Source organism: Ctenocephalides felis, unplaced genomic scaffold (genome assembly GCF_003426905.1).
Source record: "Ctenocephalides felis isolate EL2017-DRISC unplaced genomic scaffold, ASM342690v1 CF-g0.4_SCAFFOLD_01170, whole genome shotgun sequence".
NCBI lineage: Eukaryota > Metazoa > Arthropoda > Insecta > Siphonaptera > Pulicidae > Ctenocephalides > Ctenocephalides felis.
The window spans coordinates 50,705,018-50,723,183 of NW_020537324.1; the positions used below are offsets into that span (position 1 = coordinate 50,705,018).

Consider the following 18,166-nt stretch of genomic DNA (forward strand, 5'->3'; position numbering starts at 1 on the left):
TCCATTGATCTATACAGACACGTCCTTTAAATTTAACGAATTCTAAATTCATTGTGTTTTCACCTTTTCGAGTCAGAGAAATTTATATCTGTAGTATGTTTCGTCTATTTTTGACTTGACCTATAGTATATTTTTTAACAGTGAGTTTTATATTAGGTTGTCAAATATCTCCCTTCCGCCTCTTTGTATTATAAAACAATAGCAAAAAAGCGGAAGGGAGATATTTGACAACCTAATATATTGTTCACTGTCGACATCACTTGAAGGTCGATCTTATCAATCAATTTGTTGTAAAATATTTAACTGTACCTGTTATTGAAGGAGATTAATGTTATGCAACGAGAACCGATATAGTTGAAACGGTAATTTAACTCTTTGGGGACGGCTATCTATCTGAGTGGACAAACAAACTCTGTGAGGCACAGGCTATTTTATAAACAATGACTCAGTTTGCATCGAAAAGTTGAATAAATTACATATATCAGTGATAAACAGTGTTGTATTTTGAAAATAATTTTAAGTTATTTTAGTAATATTTTTAGCCTTTTTCTTTGCTATATAGTCTTTTTTTTAATATTTGAAACGACCGAGCGCTTTTAAATATGACAAAACGACTAGTAAATTTTATGAATTAAGCAGTAGTAAAGATGAGTTTCAAATAGACATTCATACAGACAAATTTGATGAAATTACTATTTGCACCGAAGTGATGAATGTGATGAAGTTCGACAAATTCAATGAAGAGCGTTGACATACATCAAGAAATACCCCGACTACAAATACCAAGCAATATAAGACATCCAATCGATTATTTTACTTTATATTTTACAAATGCATTATTAGACAATATAATAGAAAAAACAAACCATTATGGCAACACAAAAATGAACAAATATACTGACTAATCAGTGGCATATTCTAAATGCGAAAGAAAGAAAAAAGATTGTATTGTCTGTTCTGCCAGAAAAGCAATAGGAGGAAAGCGGCGAACACATTTTATTGTAAAACATGATCAAATCAACCAGCTATGCATTTTCGAAATTGTTTTGAACGTCACCATTCTTTATAAAATGATAAAAATAAATTAATATTACAAATGTATGTCCTTCAACGACCACAATTTTTTATCAAACAAATTGCATAACATACACAATGAAATGGGCTTGCCCGTAGATAAGCGGTTAAGAACGACGGGACTTGATTCAGAGGTCACAGGTTCGATACCCACTTCAAGCAGCTTGTTGTCAGGCAGCAGTGACAACGATTTTCACTTGAAAATATAGATAGCAATATGTTTTCAAGTGAAAATAGCCCTTGCCCCGGCATTGCTGCACCAATAAAATGTCAGCCCTATTAGATTAATTCTAATAACAAAAAATCATCAAATATGGATGGATTAACCATTGGATAACCATCTAAAAAATACGAAGTAAAGAGAAGTTTTAGCCCAACAGCTCATAGGACGTAAGGTTCTGATTGCTGTTCAAAAATAATAATGATAAAAAAAAAACACAATGAAATCAAGTTTACAGCCGGTACAGTAGATTGTTTTGAAATCGGTGCCTTTCCGTAAGTGTTAATACCTTATATAACTGTTGATTGATTCTATATTAAAATCAGAAAGAAGTATGTACTCATTAGGATTAGTATCTGCTTCTGGTATATGTCAGTATTCAGAATTGTGCAATTTTTGACAGATGAGTGTAGTATATTAGGATCTCTAACGGTATTTTTTTTAAATTATTGCCTGAATAACTTTACATTAGATAGAGTGCATAAACGAGATGTAATATGTATCCTTTTCATCTACCATAGAATGATAAACAACTCAGTCAAATCTGGAGCCATTATATTATCCAAATTAAATTATGAAGCGAGACATGATTTAACTTGAAAAATATAAATAATTTAGATTTTTCAGATAATGTTTTATTTTTTAGATACAAGATTTTGACAATAATTACAGAAATAAAATCATCTGTTTTAATTTGACAAAAGTATTCAATTTTTAACTTCTCGAAAGAGAAGTTCATGTTTAAAAAATTGTAAAAAGTATGTGTGTGTATGTATGTATGGATGTGTATGTATGTATGAATGTGTGTGTATGTAAGCCGATTTTCAATCTTTCATCGATGTTCCTCAAAAACAGCTAAACCGATTTCAAAAATATAAAAACTCTTCAATGTATCACGATGAGGACAAGCGTTTATCTGTTTCGCGCGAGGATCAGCCGAGCCATTTTTTTGAAATTAGCAAAAAAAAAAGTAAAAATTTTTGTCTAGTTTTTAGCTTTATAGAACATACTAACATATTGCAACCCCAGACATGCAGCTTAATTTTAAAAATTCACCAGAGTTTGAAAAAATTAGTAGCGTTTTTTTGATGTTTGGCAAAATTAATTGTTTTACTTGGTATGGCGTTAGAGTAGGTACCTAGTCTTAATGATTATACTAATGCATGTTAATCCTACGTAAACTATTTCAACTATAAAAATTGATTAAATTATAAAAAAATGATTTTAGAAAATACTCCGATTAGTACGTATTCGATTTTTAATATTGTGTAATAAATCCACTCGGAATACTTACAAAACACTTATAAATTAAATTGTTCATTATTGATTAAGTCGATTAGTTTCAGGTATCGGGAAGTTTACGTAACTTGCCTCAAGGCCAACCTGCGCTTACAACTAGTTACGAACATGTATTGTATGTAGAAATATTAGTTTTCGACATGATAATAATTTTCAAACCTTTTAAAATTATTATAATAAAGTGCAGAAAATCTACCACATATGAATTCCAGAAATATTTGTAGCTACTATCAATATTGTCCTTCGTAAAAGTATTTTAACTTATTTACTGATATATAAATATTTATTTAGAAAAAAACAAGTCATCAATGTATTAAAAAAACATATACATTAAATTAAAGTAATCTTTCACTTACAATGCAAATTCGCGCGTATCCAACAATTTTTGGCGCCAACACTTAATGTTGCGTGAAGTTGCAATTGATTCATCTTCTAAGCAAATTAGCACACACCTTACACATAACAAATAATACATTTTTGAAAACACAATTATACAAAACTATCTATAAAATAATACGATGAATAATTGCTACATTTAACACTTTTATCACAAAAACCCGAATAACAGTAAGTTTAGGAAATGTAACCGAAACGCGTGCGATCTAGGTACTGACGCTGCCGGCCAAATGACGCCGAAAATCTGCAAAGAAATTTGTTCATAGGGTTGCCACATTAGACAAAATGTAACTCTTAGGTCAAAGTATATATTTAGAAAATATATAACCGAAAATTAAATCTGGCAAATTTAAATCTGTAATTTTAGAGATTGATGTGTCGACAATTATTTTTGGACAAAATAATCAAATTAATTGCTCATGATGCAATACAAGTACACAGTGTTCAAACTAGGTGAAAAATTTTATTTATATAAAAAAAACTGTCAAATATGTACTTGTTGCACAAGGTTCGTTATATTTTAAAATAAAAATACGATTACCACTCTGCTTATAGCTACGATAACTGATAATGACTCACACAAGTTCAGAAAAAAATGAATACTTTCAGTATTTAGTATTTTGAGTTCAATTAGATCCCAATAGCTCATATAACGATTGCATTCAAATTGCCGTTTTTTTATAAATCGCAGAAGAGTGAAAAATTTTTCGTCTATGTTTCAGCCCGCAATTCTTAATCGATTTTGAAAATTCAAAAACCGTTCGAAAGATATTGGTTGGGAATCGTGCTGATTAGTTTTTGGTAGAGATCGGCCGGGCCGTTTTCTTGTAATAAAGTTTAAAAAAAAAAATTCGCCGATTTTTATGATTATTTTTTTGATGGTAAATACCATAGTCTTCTAGATCATACTAAAATATTACGGCCCTACGGCAACTGGTTTAGCTTTGAAAATTCGTCAAAGTTTGCAAAAATTAGTATGGTCTTTTTGGCATTTGTGAAAATTAGAACTTTCATCGACGTTTGCTCAAAAACGCCTGAACCGATTTTAGATATTTAAAAAGCATTTGATGTATCTCGATGAGGATTATCGTGTCTCAGTTTTGTGCGACGATCGGCCGAGCCGTTTCTTTGTAATTAGGGAAAAAAGTGTTAAATTTTTCGTCCACGTTTAAGCTCATACTACCAAACCGATTTTAAAAAATCAAAAACTGTTCGAAAGATGTTAGTTGGGAATGATACTGATTAGTTTTAGATGAAAATCTATCAAACCGTTTTCTTGTAATTAACTGTTGAAAAAAAATTTAAGCCGATTTTTATGGAACTTTTTTGGCGATATATATCATGGTATCATAGAACTTACTGAAATATTACGGCCTTACGACAAGTAGTTTAATTTTAAAAATTCATCAAAGTTTGAGAAAATAAGTAGTTTTTTTTAACGTTTGTTAAAAATAAAATTAGATGATTTAGTTGGTATAACGATAGTGTACTTGGTCTTGAAAATAGTAAACCAATAAAGTCCTACAAAAACTGGTTCAATTATAAAAATTATTGATTTTTAAAAATTTGCTTTTAGAAAATACTTCGAGTTAATGTGTTCGTTCGTTCGTTTGCAATGATGTGTAATAAAACCACTTGGAATACTTATTATCACTCATAAATTAATTTATTTTTTATTAATTAAGTCGATTATTTACACATTTCGGGAAGTTCATGTAACTTTCCTCAAGGCAAAATACCAACTAGTTACTTTACATATCTAAAGTTAATTATATCTTTTCATTTACGGTTTTTAAATAAAGTTGTGTATGAAGGATGTAAGATTAGATAAGTCCAATACTAAAAATAAAAGCAGAAATATCATGTTGCCCAAGGTTCTTAATCTTATATGCATGTGTAAAGGTAGGATCATCGTGTAATCATACATAGAATCAGAATGCGCTTTGATGCACATTTTTCACAATCATATCAAATAGAGTTCTCTTCTATTCCACTTTTTGAAGTTGGTACATAATACTACATTTCAAATCTCATGCAAATGTAACATTTTATCTGTTTCTTTTCCTAGCCGAAACTCATATTTTTCTGTCATTCTTCCATTAGAACGTTTTGCCGCTGCCTTATCAGTTCCATGTTTCTTTATAAAATCTAAATTATTGCTCAATCATTTGTCGCTCAATTTTCGAGTTTTTTTTTATTTGCAGCTCAGTAGTTGCCCAATCCAGTTGTGACTAATCTCCACGTTTCAGAGGTTGTTGGACATTTTGGCTAACCTCAGAAAAAATGGATGTGTCTGTATGTGTAGATACAATATTTCGTCGACGATTTTGGGCAAATGAATGGACCGACCGATTTGAATAATTCTTATTGATAGGGAGATGTGCTGATTAGTTTTTGGCAAAGGCAGATCCAGCTGTTTCGAAAATATGAAGCTAAATTAGCAAAATATGGCAGATTTTGAGAGAATTATGCATCCGATTTAAACTATTTAAAACACTTTCTGTTTCCGAGATACGAAGCAAAATGGGCATAAAATGCAGGTTTTGAGAGAACTAAGCATCCGATTTGAATGATTTAAAAAACTTTCTGCTTTTGTAGACGAAACGATTGCTTTTGGAGAAAGAATTTTTTTTATTCTATTTGTTTTTTAAATTCCAATTTTTTTTTTGTAAATCGAAAATAATTTTAAACATTTAAGCTCATACTACCAAATCGTTATTAAAAATCAAAAACTATTGGAAAGGTATTAGTTGGGATTAGTTATAGGTGAAAAATTAAAGGTAATTAATTGTTGGAAAAAAAATTTAAGCCGATTTTAAAGGAACTTTTTGGCGATATATATATATATATATATATATATATATATCATGGTCTTATAGAACTTACTAAAATATTACGGTCTCACAAGTATTTAAATTTTAAAAATTCATCGAAGTTTTAGAAAATTAGTTGTTAGAGGTTTGTTAAAATTAAAATTAGATGATTTACTTTTTTTTAAATTTTATTTACATAAAAGTCCTACGGAAACTCGGTTCAATTATAAAGATTGTTGATTTCTGAAAATTTTTGTTTAGAAAATACTCCGAGTTAACGTATTCGTTCGCTTCCAATTATGTGTAATAAATTCACTCGGAATACTTTTAATCACTCATAAATTAATTTATTTTTTATTGATTAAGTCGATTATTTACACATATCGGGAAGTTCACGTAACTTGCCTCAAGGCAAAATACCAATACCAACTTGTTAACTTTTCATACAAACATATATAAATGTCGTCGTCCAATTCATAAGCTCTTATATTTTGTTAATAATATACGAATAATGAACGAAGTTACAGTACTTATAATAATCTTTTTAAAAACATTTAATATTCCTTGAATGTTAAATGTGTCAAATAGATTACTTCTAAGTAGTGCATATTTTGTACAAGTATAAAAATTTTAGTAAAAGTATAAAAAATTTCATTACGGTACGGAAAGTTCCAGCAATTTGTCTTGAGACACGATGCCATACACCTAGTTCTAGTATTCCCTTGTCCTGCATATTTTGTACAGTTTCGTTCAGCATCAATATGTTGATCCCTTTTTCTTGCTCTCTCGACTTTTATTTTTAGTTTTCCCGGTTTCTTCACATTTAGATCTTATCTTGTTCTTTCGTGATTGTTCTACGGACGTTTATCCTTATCCGAGAAGTTTTTTATGATCAGTCACCCTTTTACCATTATCATCTGTCATATCATAGGTTTGCTTTTCCTTTGCGTCCAATCCATCCCTTCCGTTGGCGGCAAATTTGACCTTCGCTATAGGTTGTAGTGCAGCCCTGTATATTTTATTGTATAATCAAAAAATATATACCACTTTATATTAATACAGTAAATAAAGTATGATCATTGATATTTTTTAATTCCCGAAGGAGCAGTTTGTTTTCATAAAAAAATCCGATTCGCTAATTTTATGTTTTCTCGACGATTCAAGCCATTCTGAATCGAATGAGATCAAATTAGGAAAAAGTACGCGTGTGTGAACAGATTTTTTGCCGTAATTCGATGTTTTCTCAAAAACGGCTGGGCCGATTTCAAAAATTCAAAAACAATTTGATGTATCTCGATAAGGACTATTATAATCAGTACATCTTTGATTTTTGGCCCATTACTATAACTTACCCTACGGGAAGTTATCTATACAATAGTTTAAGATGTGACCATTAAAATTATAAGGTTGAGCAGCATCACTCAATAAATCCGTAGAAACTTATTGAGTGTGTATGATATCACATAATTTAATGAATAATTAAGGAAAGATATGCTTGATGTTTTATAACAATTTATAATAGCCAGTTATGATATTTTCCAAATTCCTAAATAAATACTAAATAAATAAATAATTATATATCTTACTGTTAAATTAATAATTAGTTATAATATATTCTACGGAATCCATTGAGTGATGTGTTATAATGCACTTTTAATGGGACTAGCAGAGTTTTTGAAGTAGAAAATTATTTAATTAGTAATTGCAAGTAGAACAAAAGCACAAGAAAAAGAAAGAAATAGAAAAAATTCGCGTTAAATATAGAATTCAGAATAGAATAGGAAAATGTAGGTATGGTATGATATATTTATACCATTTCAGATTTCTGTATGCAATGCTAACAAAAGTCAACCAAAATTCTAAATTACATTTTTCTTGATGATTTCATACCGAATAATTTTCTAAATTAATAACTTTTTATACCTTGATTTTAAAAAGCCAATAACGTTTTTACTGGTGCTTGTAATTTCAGCATTGAATTTAAAAGGCATATGCAGCAATATTGGCAATTAATTTTTTATATATTGCTTATTTGTAAATTGGTGAATTGCAGTAATTTGCCTTTAGAATGAAATGAATTAGTTATTGCTATGTAAAAACAAGTTAAGTACTGTATTTATTTATATTACAGAACTATACAAATCTGTATTATTGTACGTACGATTATTTTATATTCTATAATTCTTTCATTGATTTCTATCATTCTATCCGTACTTATCTGTGACATCTGTTTTTTGATCAGGCAGACGATCAGATAGGCAATCACATGATCAGAACTATTTGTATAATTATTTGAGCACTGCATAATTTTCAAGAACGATGTTGGTAGATGGCAATACATTGATTGAAAGAACTCCTGTTTGGAAGCCCATGGCTCTAACCACCAAGCCCCGGAGAAGTTTCACCGTCACATCAGTGGTTCGATTTCATGTGTAGGTTTTATAATTATATAAAATGGCTTTTTTCGTGTTTTTATTACTATTATTAGTAAATTTGTTCTCAATTTATTAACTCGATGGGGTATGGCGCGTGTCTTAGCAGGGGGGTCTTAGATATATAGGATACGTCTGAAAGTCAAATGAGAAAAATAATATATATATATATATATATATATATATATATATATATATATATATATTTGATGAGTTATTTAGAATCGGGCAGTAACAGCAAGTAAAGAAAAAAAACTAAAGTAGTTTTGAAATACTTTATTTATCCATACGTTTCGATCTTCATCGAGACCGTCATTTAGTGGAAAACTAAAAGATTTTATATGATGTAGGAGGAAAATAATATAAAGTTATAACTTATATATATAGTTAAAGTTAAAGTATTTCTTCGTTTTCAATAATATGTAATAAATCCACTTGGAATACTTTCAATCTCTCATAAATTAATTTATTTTTTATTGATTTACAAAATAATCAATTGGCTGGGATTATTGCCAAAACGTCTTCTACTTCTAATATTAGAATAGCAAATTTATTTTTGAACTAAATGAAAGTTGTGGCAATAGACGAATTTCGTCTGACGAAATGTATGGATTCAAAAAAGTTCAGAAAGCCGTTTCGGTTTGGAAATAAATGCAATGAATGGGTATGATCAATACTAAATATTTGACTTAACTAATTTTTTTATGATACTGCAAATTAAAATACTATATAAATGTTAAGTTTACAAAACATTCTATATATTAACTGCTTTATTATAAGTTTGGATTTCACTGAATTTGTGATGAGTTTAAAATATTCAAGCTGTATCAAACAGAGTTTTATATATATATATATATATATATATATATATATATATATACAGTGGTGTTGTGCTAATATTTTTTTTGCCGGAACGCTAAAATTTAAAATCCGGTTCAAAAAATTTGATATATTTCGATAAGACCTCACAAATGTAATATATTGACTTATTATATAATTAACTCTATTATATACAGCTAGTCTATACATTAAATTGTACAAGTATGAGGGAATCATTGAGTACATAATTTATATTCTTCAATGACATTAATTATATTTATTCTGGTATTATTTGTATTCATTAATACCTACATGTATTTATTATGATATAAACGTACTCAAGATTTATTACAATACTTTATAAGACTTAACCTAATAATATGATAACCTATTACCTATCATACTATATTATATTATTGTATATCATAGATAGATATCTATTATCTATCATACCGTGAGATACCTATACCGTCATTAACTTATTATATACCTACATACCTTTTACTTCTTATAAATACTACTGTCTAATTTATATATTCACCTATATTATATATTATATTATTGTATATCATAGATAGATATCTATTATCTATCATACCGTGAGATACCTATACCGTCATTAACTTGTTATATACCTACATACCTTTTACTTCTTATAAATACTACTGTCTAATTTATATATTCACCTATATTATATAGGTTTACCTTACGCCCTATGTATTATCTTTACCTATTATATATATTATCTATTGTCTATACCGGGAATTGAACCCGGGACCTCCGCGTGGAAGTCGCGCACCTTAACCACTACCCTATCGGGTACCCCCATTAATAATATAATATGGGACGCACTGTTGTTTCCGCGGGTCATTTTCTAATTAATTAGATAATTAATACTGAGGTGCGCGCGACGACACGCGAAAAAAGACGGTTGATTGTTGCGTTACGGTGGTGTAGTGGTTAAGGTCGTCGCGTTCCACGCGGCGGACCCGGGTTCGATTCTCGGTAGGGTTAATGTAGCGTGTAAAAAAAATATAGGTAATAGGATATATAGTAGGTATAGGTTAGGTGTATTTGGTATACAATGTAGGGATTTGAGAGTATGTTATGAAATATAGCGCATAGTATATAGATGTAAGGCATGTAGTATAGAATGCAACGTATAGGCATACGTAAGGCTACAGAAATACATGAATAGGAACCTATGATGTAGGTGTTAGCGTATAAGAAATGCGAATTTATATAAGAATTATAAGATAAGATATAAGATTTAATTTATAAATATTATTTTTTCTATAAGAAATTTTATCTCGGTATTAAATATCTAAAATATCCGTTAAGGCGTCGATTACACCTTACTGCTGCCTTTGCCGTTATCACTTCATAAAAAATTAATTACTGTACTTTTAAACGAATGTGTGCACTATGCGACAATAGACATAGAACTATAAATTTTATTAAATGTTTGAGTAACTTTTGCGAGCTGAATTTCTTAAGGGGGTATTCTACTGTAGAATTTTTAAAAAATCGAAAAAAATTTTTTTCATATTTTCAAAGTTTAGTTATTCAGAAATATGTCGTTGAAAGGATTTTTCAAAATCACTATTATTTCCTGAGTTATGTCCGTTTAAGTGACGTGGCCTCGGTTTGGGTCCGACCGAGTCTCAAAACTTTGAACGCGTTTTTCTCGGAACTACTTTTTTCGAGCTGGCGGTAAGGATATCTCGAGTTCTAATGAACCGATTTACTTCAAATTTGGAGAGGATCTTCTCCATACATCGCTTTATGGCATGAACCTTTCCCAAAACTATAACTTTTTATTTAGTATTTTTAAAAAAATCGGAATTGTTAAAAAAAACATGAAAAAAAAAATTATTTTTTCAAAATGTCGCCATTCAAACAAAAAAATTTTTTTTAACTTATCCAACGTTCATACGATAGCGGCATCTATAATAATTAAGAATCCATCTATTTTTTATGTTTCGGATCACCAGGAGGGTTGGAACCATGCCAGGACGCCCTCTTTTTTTTTGAGCCCCCACTTTGACTGCTTATAACTTTGTGAATTCTATTTTTTTTTAAATTATTTTTTTTATGTAATAATAAAATATCAATAAACAAATCATAAAAAATCGATAGTGAAAATATTATTTGTTTCCTTTATACAGCTCTTCAAAAACCGGCCAAAATTCATGCTTCTACAGTAGAATACCCCCTTAAGGTGTTCTTAGTCTCGCAACTTACTGAATTCTAAAAATTCTAAATTTAAAAATATAATATAAAAATTATTATACCGCTGTTTGGGAGGTATGGCAATTTATAAATATACAGACTAATATATACAGAATTTGGAATTTTTCTATAATCCGTAATATTGAGAAAGTTTGCATTAGAAGGGATCCGTATTTACCTAAGCTATGGAAATATATATGGAAAAATTATATGATTTGCACATGCATCCTGTGCTTACTTAGACTAAACAATGATCATAATATGTTTAACAATTTTTTAACAGTATTAACAAATTATATTCAGATCACCCAAAGCAAGTGGGTTGAAGTCGTGTAATTTTTTAATTTGCCTCCCCCCTCTGAATTTAAAAATGGATTTTTCTGTAGGGCGAGCGCCCCACGTTGGGAATTACTAGTCTAGGAGTACAATTTTTTAATCTACTACCAGGTTAAAATAATCGAGTGATCATCAATTCCACAGAACCTTCATCAGATTTTCAAAAGATCAAAGTTTCTATGAATATGCATACAAATCTCAAATTGTAGGCCGAAATTGAGACCATAAGTCAGTCTATCAGGGTAACTCTTTTGCTATAAATTGTCAACTAATTTACCACTAAATAGATGTCAATAAAACAATGATTAAAAAAAATTACCAATAGATCTTGGATTGTAAAAATTTACATGCGATCGAACGGCTTATATTTTTGCCTTAGATGGCAAAAAATTCATCGAATTATTAAAATATTTTTTTTTTAATTTAATTAAAAGCAAAAGAGTTCTTATGCTTTTGTATTTATAGAATTGCTTTTTTCGCTACAATCAATTTCCATTATATGAATGTCTTAAATTATTTATTTTATTCGACTAACGCCCGCTATGTCCGAAACAAGTCCAACTTATATCCGCAATATTAGGGTGTCGGACACTTTTCGGTCTTAAAGTAACATATGTGAAATTTGAAATACACTACTGTATTGTAATTGATATTTCAGTTCATACACCTCAATTTGTTACTAAATTAAAAACGACTTTGATAAAACCAGTGGTGTTGTGCTAATATTTTTTGCCGGAACGCTAAAATTTAAAAACCGGTTCTAAAACCAGTTTTCATGTTTTTTCCGGTTCCGTTCGAAAAGGAAAGAAACAAAAATTATTACAAAACCCATTTTGTGCACATGTATGTATGTTTATTACAATAATAACATTTAATAAAAATTAGTTGAATAATAACGTATAAAATTTACTTATTAAATCATTTTCTGTATGTAGCGATTTTTTTATATTTTTTCTTGCCGGAACGCGTTCCGCCCCAAAAATGATTTGCTGGAACGACGTTTATTACAATAATAAGAACATTTAATAAAAATTAGTTGAATAATAGTTTATAAAATATACTTATTAAATCATTTTCTGTATGCAGCGATTTTTTTATATCTTTTTTTGCCGGAACGCGTTCCGCCCCAAAAATGATTTGCCGGCACGACGTTCCGGCGCGTTCCGGCTCGACAACACCACTGTATATATATATATATATATATATATATATATATATATATATATGATAAAATTGTTTCTTGGGCATCCATCCAGTAATTAAAAACAGTTTTATTGAAAGAAAATGTTTTTATTCAGAGAACATACGTTTCGGGTCTTGATTTGACCCATCTTCAGTGCTACAATTAAATATTTCAGGGTTACAATTTAAAACATAATAAAAAATACATAATTACAGACAAAAATAAATAAAAATATGTAAAAAAAATATATATAAATTTAACCAATTTAATAAATTTGTTTTAAAACAAATATATATTGTGAAAGTATATATGTGAACAAGTATATATGAAAAACAGCCATAAAATAAACAAATGTTATAGAACTAAGTAAAATATTACGGCCTTACGACAAATAGTTTAATTTTGAAAATTTATCAAAGTTTGAGAAAATGAGTACTTTTTTTGACGTTTGTTGAAATTTAATTAAACGATTTACTTCGTATAACGATAACTTGGTCTTAATGTACATACTAAACCATTAAAGTTCTACGGAAACTGGTTCAATTAAAAATTTTGTTGATTTTTGAAAAATTTTATTTAGAAAATACTGAGAGTTAACGTGTTCGTTCGCTTTCAATGATGTGTAATAAATCCACTCGCAATACTTATAATCACTCATAAATTAATCTATTTTTTATTGATTAAGTCGATTACTTTCACATTTCGGGAAGTTCATGTAACTTGCCCCAAGGCAAAATACCAATACCAACTAGTTTTTACATAGATAATAAATATGACTAATGTCTAAGTTATTATAAACGTATAAATAATTACATTTTTATTTGCAAGAATAGTAATTAAATAATACAGATATCAAAATACATAAATGTATAAAATAAATTTTATATAGTAGACATACGCATTGTCTACAAATGAGTAAAGGAAAGTGGAACAAACTCCAATATTTCTCAAGTAAGATTTTAAGTAATTAATCTTTAAGAACAAATTCCTTTCCGCGTTTTATGCAGAATAATGATGCAAAAATGCAACTATTTCAGACAAATTTTGCTACATAAAGTTTTCAAGTTTTTGAAGATAATTTCCTCTGTTTAGTAGAAAGATAAATAGGGTATGGTAGGGCACTGAGGTACAACTTGACTTTGAAAAATTATATAGTCAAAAACCAAACCAATTACAATACAATAAATATCGCATATCAAACGAACGACTATCTGACTATGTTCAATAAAACTCCCGGCTATAGGCTGGGTAATGTGAGACAGCCAGGGGGCAAATAGGTATTAGATTATTTTTTAGGAGATTTTACAAAAAAAATAACTATATTATTTAACCAAAGCAAAATATAAATTTCAGAGGTGCATTTTTTCCAGAGATAACATTGTAAATATCCTTCATCTGGTATTTCGTCCAGAATATTCATAAGCAGAGTTGGTATAAATATGTATTTAATTTATTTTTTGTAAAATGATTTTTTTAACTTGATTTACTTTTGTATTCGTTTTACCTTTGTCAAAGTTGCGCGTTTTTACCCCACTCCTCCTTTCATTTGAAAAAATAAAAAGTTTATATTAAAATTTAATGCTTTTACTTTTACACTATTATATATATACATATAAATATAAACCTATACTAAATAAGCTATGTTGTAGCTTGATATCAAATTTTCTTATATGACGTGGTACGATAAAACTTATAAGCCCGAGTTGGATTATTTCTCAAGTCATCTTAACTTTCATGACATTTGGAAAGCAAAAGGGTTGAAAGAACCATCCGGATAAATAAGAAAATAATCCATAGAAAAACGAATGGTTTGTAAGAAAACACGAAGAAAATCCTATGTTTAAATATAATTCATAAGATTACATATTTTCATATATAGAATATAAAGATTTAGAGAAGTACCAGATATAATTAAATGTCAACCCCAATTCATTTTGTGTTTCATATTAAATAATTCTTGAAATCTTTTATGTTTATATAAAATTTTACTTGAAATAATCAAAAGTATAGTTTTCAAAATCAAATATATAAATATACAAAAAAACTATTCATATTTCGAGCTTCATTCAAAATTGAGCCTTAAAGAACTCTTAATATTAAAACAAACCTAGATGCGAATATTAGTTTGCTATAAGGCAAGTTTATGGGTTTTCACACACACACACACACACACACACACACACACATATATATATATATATATATATATATTTTAATCAATAAGAATTGAAATTTACAAACGTTTAAAATTGTCACGATATAATTTACAAACTGCGATGAGCTTTTTTTAATTAAAAAAACTTTTTATAAGCCTTTTATATCTTAGAATGATCGGTAAAACCATGAACTATATCATCATAAAGTTTATCAATATCGCCAGAAAATTTCTTTGAACAATCGTTTATAAAGAAACGATCAAGCGAATTTTCACCAAAAACTATAGTCAAACCCATTCGTAACTAATACTCTTCGCACGGCTTTAATTTTTCAAAATCAGTTCAAGACTTTTTTACTAAAACGTTGATGATGTTAGTTTTGCACTTTTTTTTAAAGCTTAACCAATCGTCTAGCAAAACTGACTAAAGCCAAAATTTGATTATTTGTCGAAAGTTGCATCACGGCTTTTAAATTTGTAAAATCTGTGCCATATTTAAATAAATCGCGGACAAACGGTCTAATTTTAGCTCAACTGAAAATTATATCTCCTTTTAGGACCAAGATCAAACCAATCAACGTACAATAAAATTTTGATATACAAAACTATTTTAAAACCAATATGAACATATGGCATCCAGTTTTGGGGCTGCGCTAGTAACACTAACATCAAAATAATTTAAAAAATTCAAAATATGGTCTTGAAAATCTGCTTATCAGCGCCTAAATATGTCCGGAACTAGCTAATGCACCAAGATACTAATTAAAATATTTAAGCTTCAGAAAAGAGCTATTCGAATAATTTTTTCTTTACCCAGTAAAGCCTCCTGCAGACCCATATTTAAAAAACACAATATTCTAACTGTCCCATGCATTTTTCTGCTGGTAACATTATCTTTAAAAAAAAATTCGAAACTTTTTGATATGGCTTCGTCCTCCTCAAACTACAACACTAGACACAAACTTATTAAGGCGCGCACATATAAATTAGCCAGCTCTTTCAATACGATCGACGGTCTAGGTATTCAACTTATGAATAAACTTCCACTCAATATCCGAAACTTTGACAGCAAAAAATTTCATGCTTTCTTAGTTAAACTTTTTAAAGAATTAGCTTTTTATGATATTACTGAATAATCACAATTTGATTTCAATAACTATTTTCTTGCATAATCCTTATACTTTATCTATGTAGTCTGCCTATTTATTTGATCGCCTGTACAACCATGTTTTTTTATTGCTATTTTATTAATTTAATTTTTTTACGGTTTTAAATGAGTATAACTTTCAACCTTGTGCAAGAATTTTGAGCTTAACTGGTAGTCAAATAGACTTTAATATGATGAACTTGATGATGAACATTGTATTTAATATTCGAATGCTTTCTTTTCAGTTCTTTTTTTCAGAAGCGAAATTCGTGCAGCTACTATGATTATTATAAAATTACTATGCTTTTAATATTAATTATGAATAAGCTTGACAAGAGCCTGAAATAATATCTATTATTATTAATTACGGCTTGCTTATGAATAAAATGAAAATAAAATAAAAATACTAATATGTTCACAGTCCACAAAGAAATAGCACGGTTTGCAAACAAACACAAAGAAAAATATTGAAGTCTCAACCAAATCAATTAGCAAACATTCCAAGGAGACTAAAACGAACGCATCCATTAGAACTCCGTAAAGAAATGAAATTTGAATTCAAATCTATTCATATATTTTTCTTTTACTCTATTTTTTCCTTTCCTTAAAACAAATGTATTTTGTATTTGGAGTAAAAGTAACACTGGCTAGTCAATTTATTTGCCATATGTAATCTAATAATATTATCTTTAAATTTATTAGATGTCGACTAAAAAAGTTGTAAATTATATGGTGAAATAAAAATGGCTCAACCAAACATATACACACATACTTTTACCAATTTTGATGTCAAACGATTCAGAATGAATCAAAATTTCGTGAATATATAAAATTAACAAATTTCAAAACAAACTTTTCCCTCGGAAAGCAAATAATGACAATAGCCAAGAAATGTCAAATATGTAAAATCGGATCATATCGGAATCAATTTTGATGGATTGACTGAAGCTTAGGCCTGCCAAAAGCTTAGGCCTGCGCTTTATATAAAATGAATGAAGAATATGAAATGTCGACAAGATATGCGTTTCTGTAATTTTAAATCGATTCCCAAACAACGTATTGTGCAACGACTTATCGTCTGTCAGATTCAGTTGTTCGGTAGAAAAAGTTCCCTAAGAATTTCATTTCATGGCAGTGCACGCGACACTGATGAAGACGAATGTATCAGTTTTCAATTCTATTTCCGCTTTGCTAAACAATGCACCAAGACGTGACTTTTGTCTCTGTTCGCTGACTGCAAAGAGCTATGCAACGCGAACTCTGAAGATACTTCGAATTTTTTTTATTATCTATACTAAGGCTAAACTTTGGACATATATTGAAGATAATCCAGACTCGAAAACATCTGTATTACTACCGCAATGAAATGTATCGATACTAGTGACTTAGTGACGCATGGCATCGTGCCTTAAGACAAATTACTGAAACTTTCCGTGCCGTAATTTTTTTTTCAAACTTTATTACCTTTTTCTTACATTTTTAAGATACTTAACAGTTTTTCTTACGTACACATTAGTTTTTCTTACGTATTAGAAACATTTTTACTTTTTCATAACATATTGCATGATTATTACTTTTTCCTTTTATTACTTGAATTTTAACTTCTCCCAAAGGTGCACAGAGTCAGAGTCCTTGTGTTTTTCCTTTTTGAGTACAGGGATACAATCCGAGTACCTCTTTCTTACTTGTAAGAGGCATGTTGCTACTACAACTATTGCCCCCTCTGCATATACGTATGCTGCAGCAATGCCCACGAAAGGCCATTTTCACTTGAGATCATATTTGAAATCTATGATTTCAAGTGAAAATTTGGTATCAAGCTGCTTTGATACCAAACTGATCGGAGTTGGAATCGAACCCGGGACTAGGATTTGCTAGCCCACGTTCTTACCACGGGACCACGGCCGGCCCTGTTTATATTATTTAAAGCTTGAGTTGGTTGATTGTAGTCCCCATTGGGATACATCAAATGGCTTTTAAATTTATAAAATCGGTTCAGAAAACGTCGATCAAAAGTTTAATTTTGTCAAATGTCAAAGAAACGATACTAATTTTTGCAA

At 29.3% G+C, this 18,166-nt stretch overlaps 1 protein-coding gene across 1 annotated transcript in view; it reads right to left on the reverse strand.

Moving 5' to 3' along the window:
- The window catches only part of LOC113366759 (gonadotropin-releasing hormone receptor-like), a 78,621-nt gene extending 75,458 nt beyond the window's left edge, over nucleotides 1-3,163 (reverse strand). Inside the window, exon 1 of the mRNA XM_026608415.1 lies at nucleotides 2,950-3,163. The gene's annotated coding sequence lies outside the window, so the exon portion shown is untranslated. The remainder of the gene's footprint in view (nucleotides 1-2,949) is intronic.
- Between the last annotated feature and the right edge of the window lie 15,003 nt (nucleotides 3,164-18,166).